We start from the raw sequence: 12,049 nt of genomic DNA, 5'->3' as shown, positions 1-12,049 counted from the left end.
TTGTTTTGTTTTTGAGACGGAATCTTGCTCTGTCACCCAGGCTGGAGTGCAGTGGAGCGATCTTGGCTCACTGCAAGCTCTGCCTCCTGGGTTCACGCCATTCTCCTGCCTCAGCCTCCTGAGTAGCTGGGACTACAGGCATCCGCCACCATGCTGGCTAATTTTTTGTATTTTTAGTAGAGACGGGGTTTCACCATGTTGGCCAGGATGGTCTCGATCGCTTGACCTCGTGATCCACCCGCCTCGGCCTCCCAGAGTGCTGGGATTACAGACATTAGCCAATGCGTCCGGCCCTTAGAGGCATTTTAAGCTTTACATATCCTAAACTGAGCTTCTGACCTTCCTCCAGAACCTGCTCCCTCACCACCTTCCCCACCTAGATTAGTGGCAGCTCTGTCCTTCCAGTGACTTGAGGCCAAACACTCCGGGCTGGTCCTTCACCTCTCTCCTTCACACCCACTCCAGCCTGTCAGCAGATATTATTGGCTCCACCTACAGAAACTAAACTCTTCCCCTCCACGGTCCCCACCCTGGCGCAGCCTCCACCTGGACACCCCACAGCCTTCTCCCTGGTCTCCCTGCTCCCTTCTGTCTGCTCCCCGCTGTCTGCTCCTCTTGTGGAGCCAGAGGAAGCCTGAGACCACCTGAGTCAGGTCAGGGCCCTGCTGCTCAGAGCCCTGCCCTGGCTGCCCCCACTCCAGGAAACAGTCAAAAGTTCTCACAACAGGGCCAGGTGTGGTGGCTCATGCCTGGAATCCCAGCACTTTGGGAGACTGAGGCAGGAGGATCGCTTGAACCCAGGAGTTTGAGACCAGCCTGGGCAACATGGCAAGACCCCATCTCTACAAAAAATACCAAAAACTAGCCAGGTGTGGTGGCATGTGCCTGTAGTCCCAGCTACTCAGGAGTCTGAGGTGGGAGGATCACTTGAGCCCAGGCCCAGGAGGTAGAGGCTGCAGTGAGCCTTGATTGCACCACTGCACGACTGCACTCCATCCAGCCTGGGCAGCAGAGCAAGACTCTGTCTCAAACAACAAAAAAAAAGCGTTCTTATGACAGCCACCAAGTCCCTAGTGATCTTTCCCGTCACCTCCTTGCCCTCATCTCTACTCCCCGGAGAAAGTGAGAAGATGCCTGCCTGGCAGGGTCACCTGCATGTTCCCAGCTGAACACAGACAAAACTCAGCATGGAGGCCCTGCAAGCACAGCAACACCCAAACATTCTATCTCAGGGCAGACATGAAGACATGAGGCCGCCACTCCATTACTAAGACCTTCTCCAGCCCCAGGTCTGGGGAGCAGATCTTTCAAGTCTACACATCTAGTGATCTCTGGAACGTCCTGTCTTTTATCACCCGCTCACACACTGTGTACTTTATTTTTTATTTTATTATTATTATTATTGAGATGGAGTTTCAATTTTGTTGCCCAGGCTGGAGTGCAATGGCATGGTCTTAGCTCACTGCAACCTCCACCTCCTGGGTTCAAGCGATTCTCCTGCCTCAGCCTCCCAAGTAGCTGGGATTACAGGAGTCCGCCACCACACCTGGCTAATTTGTTTGTATTTTTAGTAGAGACAAGGTTTCACCATGTTGGCCAGGCTGGTCTCGAACTCCTGACCTCAGGTGATCCACCCACCTCAGCCTCCCAAAGTGCTTGGATTACAGCACTTTGAGCCACCACTCCCACCCCTGTGTACTTTACGTATTTATCCAGATTTCTGTCTTCTCCACTAGAATGTAAGCTTGCCATGGACCGGGATTTCTCTCTTTTTTTTTTTGGAGATGGAGTTTCACTCTGTTGCCCAGGCTGGAGTGCAGTGGCGCAATCTCGGCTTACTGCAACCTCTACCTCCTGGGTTTAAGCAATTCTCTGCCTCAGCCTCCCGAGTAGCTGGGATTACAGGCGACTGCCACCACACTCAGTTAATTTTTGTATTTTTAGTAGAGATGGGGTTTCACCATCTTGGCCAGGCTTATCTTGAACTCCTGACCTCAGGTGATCCACCCGCTTGGCCTCCCAAAGTGCTGGGATTACAGGTGTGAGCCACCGTGCCCGGCTGGGCCGGGATTTCTATATGTCTTGTTCACTGCTATGTACTTACTCATAGGTATGTATCCAGTTCCTAGAACAGTGGTTGGCACATCATAGGTGCCCAGTAAACGTTTGTTGAATGAATGAATGAATGAATATATTTTGTGTGTATTTTCTCACTGGATTTTCAGCACCAGCAGTGAGACAGTAGGGCAAGCATTACTAATGCCCTCCACCATCTCCTAGGCTCTGTTGAACTCAGGCATAGTTATGTGACTTACTTTGGCCAATAAAACGTAAGTAGAAGTGTTGGATGTAGAACACTTTAAATGCTCCTTGTAGAAGTATTTCAAAACCAGTGCAACCACTGCACTCCAGCCCAGTGGACACAGCAAGACCTTGTGTTTGTGGCCGGCGCAGGGGAAGGCAGTGCAGAATGCTCCATGCTCTGTTTTCTGCTGCCCCGGCCACACTAGGAGCTGAGCAAACCTGGAGGTGCCACATGAAGGAAGAGGGCTGAGCCCTGGCATCGAGGACTTCTGCCCTCAATAGTCACCCAGACCCATAGCTAACTTTGTATGAGCAAAAAATTTTTTTCTTGGCCTGGTGCGGTGGCTCACACCTGTAATTCCAGCACTTTGGGAGGCCAAGGCAGGCAGATCACTAGGTCAGGAAATGGAGACCAGCCTGGCCAATACGGTGAAACCCCATCTCTACTAAAATTACAAAAATTAGCTGGATGTGGTGGTACATGCCTGTAAGCCCAGCTACTGGGGAGGCTGTGGCACGAGAATCACTTGAACCCAGGAGGCAGAGGTTGCAGTGAGCCAAGATTGCAGCACTGGACTCCAGCCTGGTGACAGCAAGACTCCATGTCAAAAAAAGTGAAACAGGGTCTCACTTCATTACCCAGGCTGGAGTGCAGTGGCACAATTATAGCTCACTGCAACCTCAAACTCCTGGGCTCGAGGGATCCTCCTGCCTCAGCCTCCAGAGTAGCTGGGATTACAGGTACACCACCACACCTGAATAATTTTTTTATTTTTTGTGAGGACCAGATCTCACTATGTTGCCCAGGCTGGTCTTGAACTCGTGGCCTCAAGTGATCCTCCCACCTCAGTGCCCCAAAAGTGCTGGGATTACAGGCATGAGTGACCACGCCCAGCCCGTGATTGCTTTATGGCCATGGCTTGCCAAGGCCTCTCACAACCCTCGGAGAAAGAAATTAACATGAGAGGAAGTGGATGTTCAGAGAGAGTCACTTGCCGGAGGCCACACAGTAGATGGCAGAGCATGGCTGATGCCAAGTTGTTATGCGATGACTAATCCGGGTAGCTGTCCGACCTCTGCCTTCCCTTCAGCAGGTCAGCACTGCTCTGTTCCCTCTCCTGTCACCAGGCTTCCTTGCGGCCAGGCTCTTGTACCGGCTGTGACCCTGCAGGATCTCCTCTCCTATTGTTTTTCTTTGGAGTCAATCCCCTGATAAAAATGATTTGCTTGGGCCAGGCGCGGTGGGTGTAATCCCAGCACTTTGGGAGGCCAAGGTGGGTGGATCACTTGAGGTCAGGAGTTCGAGACCAGCCTGGCCAACATGGCAAAACCCCATCTCTACTGAAAATACAGAAAAAAATAACCAGGTGTGGTGGCAGGCACCTGTAATTCCAGCTACTCTGCAGGCTGAGGGAAGAGAATCGCTTGAACCCAGGAGGTGGAGGTTGCAGTGAGCCGAACAAAACAAACAGAAAAAAACAAAACAAAAAAATTATTTGTATGGCCAAACTAGTCAAGCCTCTGAATCTCCCGCTAGGCTCATCTGTGTACTTCCTTGTCAAATCCAGTTTTAGCAAAGAACCCTGCTAAGTCAGTTTAGCAAGAACCCTCTCCCATCTTTGACATCTGATCAGGTTCCTCATCCTCCACCAGCCCCCAAGTGATGTCTGATAACCTGGGCGTGTCTTCAGCAAGAATCCTGTTAGGTTGGTTGAGCCAGAATCCCCCCTTACCCCTGACATTTCGTCTTAGTAACTTTCCATCCACTGCACCCCACCCTGATCCTGGGCTGTGAATTCCTACTTCCCCATGCAGTATTTGGAGTTGAGCCCAACCTGTCTTCCTCACTGCAAGCCCCTGCCACTGTGGCCCCTCTCTCTATCGTAATGGCTCTGAATAAAGCCTTCCTTTCCTGTGCCTTATTTTATTTTATTTATTTATTTGATTTGATTTAATTTAAATTTTTGAGATGGAGTCTCGTTCTGTTGCCTAGGCTAGAGTGCAGTGGCATGATCTCGGCTCACTGCAAACTGCCTCTGGGGTTCAAAAGATTCTCATGCCTCAGCCTCCCCAGTGGCTAGGATTACAGGCGTGGGCTACCACACCCAGCTAATTTTTGTGTTTTTAGTAGAGATGGGGTTTCACTGTTTTGGCCAGGCTGGTCTCGAACTCCTGACCTCAAGTGATCTGCCTGCCTCAACCACCCAAAGTGCTGGGATTACAGGTGGGAGCCACCGTGCCCAGCTCTTCCTGTGCTTTAACAACTGTTGTTGAATAATTTTTTTTTCCTTTTTTTTTTTTTTTGAGACAGGATCATGCTCTGTCATCCAGCCAGACTGGATTGCTGTGGCACAATCTCGGTTCACTGCAACCTAAGCCTCCCGGGTTCAAGTGATTCTCCTGCCTCAGCCTCCCGAGTAACTGGGATTACAGGTGCCTGCCACCACACCTGGCTAATTTTTGTATTTTTAGTAGAGATGGGGTTTCGCTGTGTTGGCCAGGCTGGTCTGGAACTCCTGACCTCGTGATCTGCCTGCCTCAGCCACCGGGGTTCACGCCATTCTTCTGCCTCAGCCTCCCAAGTAGCTGGGACTACAGGTGCCCACCACCATGCCTGGCTAATTTTTTTGTGTTTTTAGTAGAGACAGGGTTTCACCATGTTAGCCCGACTGGTCTTGATCTCCTGACCTTGTGATCCACCCACCTTGGCCTCCCAAAGTGCTGGAATTACAGGCGTGAGCCACCGCTCCTGGCCTAGGAATTTTCATTAATATGCCAGTCCATGATAACCTGTATAAAAGGAACCTCTTGGGCATTACTTTCTGGGTTTTTGGTTTGTTTGTTTTCAGAAACAGGGTCTTGCTCTGTCATCCAGGCTGGAGTGTCGTCGTGTGATCATATATCTCACCACAGCCTCGAATTTCTGGGCTCAAGCTATCTTCCAGCCTCAACCTCCTGAGTAGCTAGGACTGCAGGTGTGTGCCACCATGCCCAGCTAATTAAAAAACTTTTTTTTGTACAGATAAGGTCTCATTATGTTACCTAGACTGGTCTCCTATTCCTGGGCTCAAGAAATCCTCCCCTCTTAGCCTCCCAAAGCAGTGAGATAACATGTGTACCACTGTGCTTGGCCTGAATTTTTAATTTTAAAATATATTTTGTGGGCCGGGCGCGGTGGCTCAAGCCTGTAATCCCAGCACTTTGGGAGGCCGAGACGGGCGGATCACGAGGTCAGGAGATCGAGACCATCCTGGGTAACACAGTGAAACCCCGTCTCTACTAAAAATACAAAAACTGGCCGGGCGCGGTGGCTCACGCCTGTAATCCCAGCACTTTGGGAGGCCGAGGCGGGCGGATCACAAGGTCAGGAGATCGAGACCACGGTGAAACCCCGTCTCTACTAAAAAAAAAAAATACAAAAAATTAGCCGGGCGCGGTTGCGGGCGCCTGTAGTCCCAGCTACTCGGGAGGCTGAGGCAGGAGAATGGCGTCAACCCGGGAGGCGGAGCTTGCAGTGAGCTGAGATCCGGCCACTGCACTCCAGCCTGGGCGACAGAGCGAGACTCCGTCTCAAAAAAAAAAATAAAAAAAAAAAAAAAAAAATAAAAAAATAAAAAAAATAAAAAAAATAAAAATACAAAAACTTAGCCGGGCGAGGTGGCAGGCGCCTGTAGTCCCAGCTACTCGGGAGGCTGAGGCAGGAGAATGGCGTGAACCCGGGAGGTGGAGCTTGCAGTGAGCTGAGATCCGGCCACTGCACTCCAGCCTGGGTGACAGAGCGAGACTCCGTCTCAAAAATAAAATAAAATAAAATAAAATAAATAAATAAATAAAATAAAATATATTTTGTGAGCTGTGCTTAGTAATGCACACCTGTAGTCCTAGCTACTTAAGAGGCTGAGGCAGGAGGATCACTTGAACCTAGGAGTTTGAGACCAGCCTGGGCAACACAGAAAAACTCCATCTTTACACATAATCAAAAAGTTAGCCAGTACTCAGGAGGCTGAGGCATGAGAATCGCTTGAGCCTGGGAAGTTGAGTCTGCAGTGAGCTGTGATTGCGCCACTGCACTCCACTCTGGCTGGGTGACACAGCATGACCCTGTCTTAAAAAAAAAAAAACAAAACAGTCAATTGCTGTCACCTGCAGCCCAGGTGACAGTGCGAGACTCCATATCAAAAAAAAAAAAAAAAAAAAAAAAGAAAGGCTGGGTGCAGTGGCTCACACCTGTAATTCCAGCACTTTGGGAGGCCGAGGCGGGTGGATCACGAGGTCAGGAGATCGAGATCATTCTGGCTAACATAGTGAAACCCCGTCTCTACTAAAAATACAAAAAAATTAGCCGGGTGTGGCAGGGGGTGCATGTAGTCCCAGCTATTCGGGAGGATGAGGCAGAAGAATCACGTGAACCCAGGAGGCAGAGCTTGCAGTGAGCTGAGATTGCGCCACTGCACTCCAGACTGGGTGACAAAGCGAGACTCCATCTCCAAAAGATAATAATAATAATAATAATAATAATAATAATATGCTGAGGTTTATTTTTTATTTTTTATTTTTTTTAGACAGAGTCTTGCTCTGTCACCCAGGCTGGAATGCAATGGCGTGATCTCGGCTCACTGCAACCTCTGCCTCTCAGGTTCAAGCGATTCTCCTGCCTTAGCCTCCTGAGGATTTAGATAATACTTAATGCAGCAGTAGGTAATTGGAATACAGGTGCCTTAGGTGTCTATTACTGCTAGTACATTAACACCAAAATTTAACAATTTAGGCCAGGTGCAGTGGCTCACACCTGTAATCCCAGCATGTTGGGAAGCTGAGGTGGGAAGAGTGCTTAAGGCTGCTCTGACGGCACCTGTGAATGACCACTGCACTACAGGCTGGGCCACAGAACAGACCATTTCTAAAACAAAAAAATCCCCAAACAAGGAGAGGCACAGCAACCAATTAGAAAGGGTCCAGTCAACCTAAGCAGGCATGATAGGGATGGCTCTTCTGCTTGAACAAGGAAAGTCATCTGATATGAAAGTCATCTGATATGAACCAATCTGCTTTTTTTATTTTTCTGTTTCCTTGTTCCTGACGAAGCTACTTTACAAAAACCAACCATTCTGCCATGCCCAGTGCAGCTAGGTGGCATGATGCCCAGTTCATGTATCAATAATAAATGCCAATCATATCTCTAAACTAAATTTGTTGAAAAAAAATTTTTTGGCCGGGCGTGGTGGCTCAAGCCTGTAATCCCAGCACTTTGGGAGGCCGAGACGGGCGAATCACGAGGTCAGGAGATCGAGACCATCCTGGCTAACACGGTGAAACCCCGTCTCTACTAAAAAATACAAAAAAAACTAGCCGGGCGAGGTGGTGGGCCCCTGTAGTCCCAGCTACTCGGGAGGCTGAGGCAGGAGAATGGCGTAAACCCGGGAGGCGGAGCTTGCAGTGAGCTGAGATCCGGCCACTGCACTCCAGCCTGGGCGACAGAGCGAGACTCTGTCTCAAAAAAAAAAAAAAAAAAAAAAAAAAAAAAATTTTTTGAGACAGAGTCTCACTCTGTCACCCAGGCTGGAGTGCAATGGCAGGATCTGGGCTTACTGCAAACTCTGCCTCCTGGGTTCAAGCAATTCTCCTGCCTCAGCCTCCCAAGTAGCTGGGATTACAGGCGCCCACCACCACACTCATGTTATTTTTGTTAGAGATGGGGTTTCGCCATGTTAGCCAGCTGGTCTCCAACTCCTGACCTCAGGTGATCTGCCTGCCTTGGCCTCCCAAAGCGCTGGCTGAAAAAAAAATTTTAATACATGCAATGTTTTTTTTAAATGAATAAACATTTAAAATCCTAAGGTTCTTTTTTTTTTTCTTCGACATGGAATCTCCCTCTGTCACCCAGGCTGGAGTGCAGTGACACTATCTCAGCTTACTGCAACCTCCACCTCCAAGGTTCAAGTGATTCTTCTGCCTCACCCTCCTGAGTAGCTGGGACTACAGGCATGCACCACTATGCCCGGCTAATTTTTGTATTTTTAGTAGAGACGGGGTTTCACTATGTTGGCCAGGCTGGTCTTGAACTCCTGAGCCCATGATCCGCCCGCCTCGGCCTCCCGAAGTGCTGGGATTACAGGCGTGAGCCATGGCACCCAGCCTAAAATTCTAAATTTCTAATGTGGCTAATTTCTACAGATACAACACTCATGAACAAAAGCTCTTTGAGGTCCTCAATAACTTTCAAGAGTGTAAAGAGGTCCTGAGACACAAAAGTTTAAGAGCCGCTTGTCCAGGCTGGGTGTGGTGGCTCACACCTGTAATCCCAGCACTTTGGGAGGCTGAGGCAGGAGGATCAGTTGAGGCCGGGAGTTTGAGACCAGCCTGACCAACATGGTGACACTCTGTCTGTACTAAAAATACAACTTAACTAGGTGTGGTGGCGAACACCTGTAATCTCAGCTATTTGACAGGCTGAAGCAGGAGAATCACTTGAATCAGAAGTTACAGTGGGCCAAGATGACGCCACTGCACTCCAGCCTGGGCAACAGAAAGAGGCTGTCTCAAAAAAAAAAAAAAAAAAAAAAAACACAGAACTGCTCGTCTAAACATCAGCTGTTACTGCAGGACCAGGACACTGAGGTGCAGAATTGCCTTTTGAGTTTAGTAACGAGGAAGGGCTTTTGCAATTATGAAAAAAAAAAAAAAGTTGTTTTTGTGGAGCGGAGAGAGGGAGAAGGAGGAAGTAACATATAACACCAGACCTCTTTTCTGAAGTTTGACTATGGTTTTATAATAGATGGATCAGGCTGACAATGCAATTGACAAAAATTCTCTGCTTTGCTAAACTTTAGTAATGCTTCCAAACCTTCTCCTGGGCCCATGTATTTACTTCCTTGTTTATTTATTTATTTGAGACAGAGTTTCCCTCTTGTTGCCCGGGCTGGATGGAGTGCAGTGGCACGATCTCAATCTCGGCTTACTGCAACTTCTCCCTCCTGGGTTCACGCAATTCTCATGCCTCAGCCTCCTAAATAGCTGGGACAACGCGCCACCACGCCCGGCTAATTTTTGTGTTTCTAGTAGGGATGGTGTTTCATCATGTTGGCTAGGCTGGTCTCAGACTCCTGACCTCAGGTGATCCACCTGCCTCGGCCTCCCAAAGTGCTGGGATTAGAGGCGTGAGCCACCCTGCCTGGCCTGCAGCATTATTTCTTTCCTTTTTTTTTTTTTTTTTTTTTGAGACTGAGTCTTGCTCTGTCACCCAAGCTGGAATGCAGTGTCATGATGTCAGCTCCCTGCAACCTCCTCCTCCAGGGTTCAAGCAATTCTCCTGCCTCAGCCTCCCAAGCAGCTGGGACTACAGGCACATGCTGCCATGTCCAGGTAATTTTTTGTATTTTCGTAGAGATGTGGTTTCACTGGATTACTCAGGCTGGTCTCCAACTCCTGAGCTCAGGCAATCGGCCCGCCTCAGCCTCCCAAAGTGCTGGGATTACAGGCGTGAGCCACGGCGCCCTGCAGCATTCTTTCTAATAAAACTTTTCTTTTTCAAGCTTATGCTGTCCTCAGTAAATTCTTCTTACTGTTAGAAATAAGTTGTCGGTGCCACAGAGAGAGACCAGCACTCAGGAAAAAAGTTTCTTAGCAAGGCAAAGTTTACTTCTGCAGAAGGGTGCTGCCCGGACCTGTACCAAAACCACACCTAACAAAGGAGAGCAGGGGTTTTTAACCCCATTGGCTAGGCTTGGACCTCACAATCTAAGCTGATTCCCATTGGCTATTTCAAATAGAGGCGGGTATGGGTTGCAGCGGCGAGGAGGGGCAGTTTCCCCGGGAAGGACAGTTTCCGCAGGAAGGGCAGTTCACAGAACGAAGGACAAGGAAGTTAGATATTTGAAGAGGAACTCATCCTGTCTAACATTACCAACACTTTAGCTCCCGGGGCTCTGACATCTCGCCCGGCGAAAGAGATTTCTTTTTTTAGATGGAAACGCCTTGTGCTTGAACAGGCTTGGGAGCGGACCAGGAGCCCGGGAAAGGGACCAGTAGAGATGCAGGAGGACAGGAAGGAGGCCCAGCCGGCTCCAGCCACTAAGGGAGCTCGATCGCCTCACTTCCACTGTGGCCAGAAAGTTAGCTTCGGCGCCTCCCCTGGGACGCTGGTTCCCCGCCTCGGATTAAGCTCGGTTGTCTACACCAGATGCCTCGCGCCTGCGCTGTACCGCCCTTAGCGGAGCGCGGAGCCAAATGCCTACATCCCACAATCCCCCGTACCGCCAGGAAGAGCGAGACCTCAGCTTCCAGCTTTGGGCAAGACCAGGCCCAGTTTTCTGGAAAATGCCGTTTGCGTTCCAGGCTGCTTCTGCTGTCTTTGAGACTACGCGTCCCATAATGCACCATGCGCGCAGCGTCTGAACGGTGCGCTGCTGCCCCCTCATGGCAGCTAGGTGGTCATTACCGAGGCTAGGCACGCTAAGGTTGCGGGATCTGGGAGGCTAGCCCAAGTCCTGGGAACTCCTGGGAATTCCCGCCCGACCCCAAACTTTGGGCAGGAAAGGTGGGGTGTTGACGGGAAACGGCGAAAGACTTGCAGACAGGGCCCCTGTGAGGATTAAAGGAAACCAGCCTAGTAACTGCTGGCTGTATACAATCCTTAATAATGTGACACGCCATGCGCTGGTGTCGTGGTGTCGGCCTTTTTTTTTTGAGATGGAATCTCGCTCTGTCACCCAGGCTGGAGTCCAGTGGTGTGAACACAGCTCACTGCAGCTTCTGCCTCCCCAGGCTCAGGTGATCCTACCACCTCGCCTTCCAAGTAGCTGGGACTACAGGTGTGTGCCACCACACCCAGCTAATTTTTTGTTGTATTTTTTGTAGAGATAGGGTTTCTTGCCACGTTGTCCAGGCTGGTCTTAAACTCCTGAACTCAAGTGGTTTGCCCTCCTCGGCCTCCCAAAGTGCTGGGATTATGGGCAGAGCCACCATGCCTGGCTTTTTTTTTTTTTTTTTTGAGACGGAGTCTCACTATCGCCAGGCTGGAGTGCAGTGGCACGATCTCAGCTCACTGCAATCTCCACCTCCCAGGTTCAAGCCATTCTCCTGCTTCAGCCTCCTGAGTAGCTGGGATTACAGGCACATGCCACCACACCCAGCTAACTTTTGTATTTTTAGTAGAGACAGGGTTTCACCATGTTGGCCAGGATGATCTCGATCTCCTGCCTCGACCTCCCAAAATGGTGGGATTACAGGCGTAAGCCACTGTGCTCGGCCTCTTTTTCTTTTTTTTTGGTTTTGAGACAGGGTCTTGCTCTGTCATCCAGGCTGGAATGCAGTGGTGCCATAACTCACTGTAGCGTCGACCTTCTGGGCTCAGGTCATTCTCCCACCTCAGCCTCCCAAGTAGCTGGGACTACAGGCATGCGCCACCATACCTGACTCATTTTTTGTATTTTTGGTATAGATGAAGTTTTGCCATGTTGCCCAGGCTGGTCTCAAACTCCTGGGCTTAAGCGACCTGCCAGCTCAGTCTCTCAAAGTGCTGGGATTACAGGCAAGAGCCACTGTGCCTGGCTGAGTTGTACATCATTTTTAAAGGCAAAGACTATCCCCTCCCTTCCCTTCCCCTTCTTCCTGGTAGCTACAGCAGATGAGGTGGGAATGAGAAGATGGGGGAGTAGCAAGATATAAGGACATGGAGGCTGGCCCCTGATACAGAAGGGTCACTATTTACCCAGTGGGTCCCCAAATCATCAAGTTCTCCAAATCC

This window comes from Macaca fascicularis, chromosome 19, assembly GCF_037993035.2.
Source record: "Macaca fascicularis isolate 582-1 chromosome 19, T2T-MFA8v1.1".
In the NCBI taxonomy this organism is placed as follows: domain Eukaryota; kingdom Metazoa; phylum Chordata; class Mammalia; order Primates; family Cercopithecidae; genus Macaca; species Macaca fascicularis.
The sequence above is the reverse complement of the archived record's forward strand: the minus strand, read 5'-3'. Positions refer to the sequence as shown.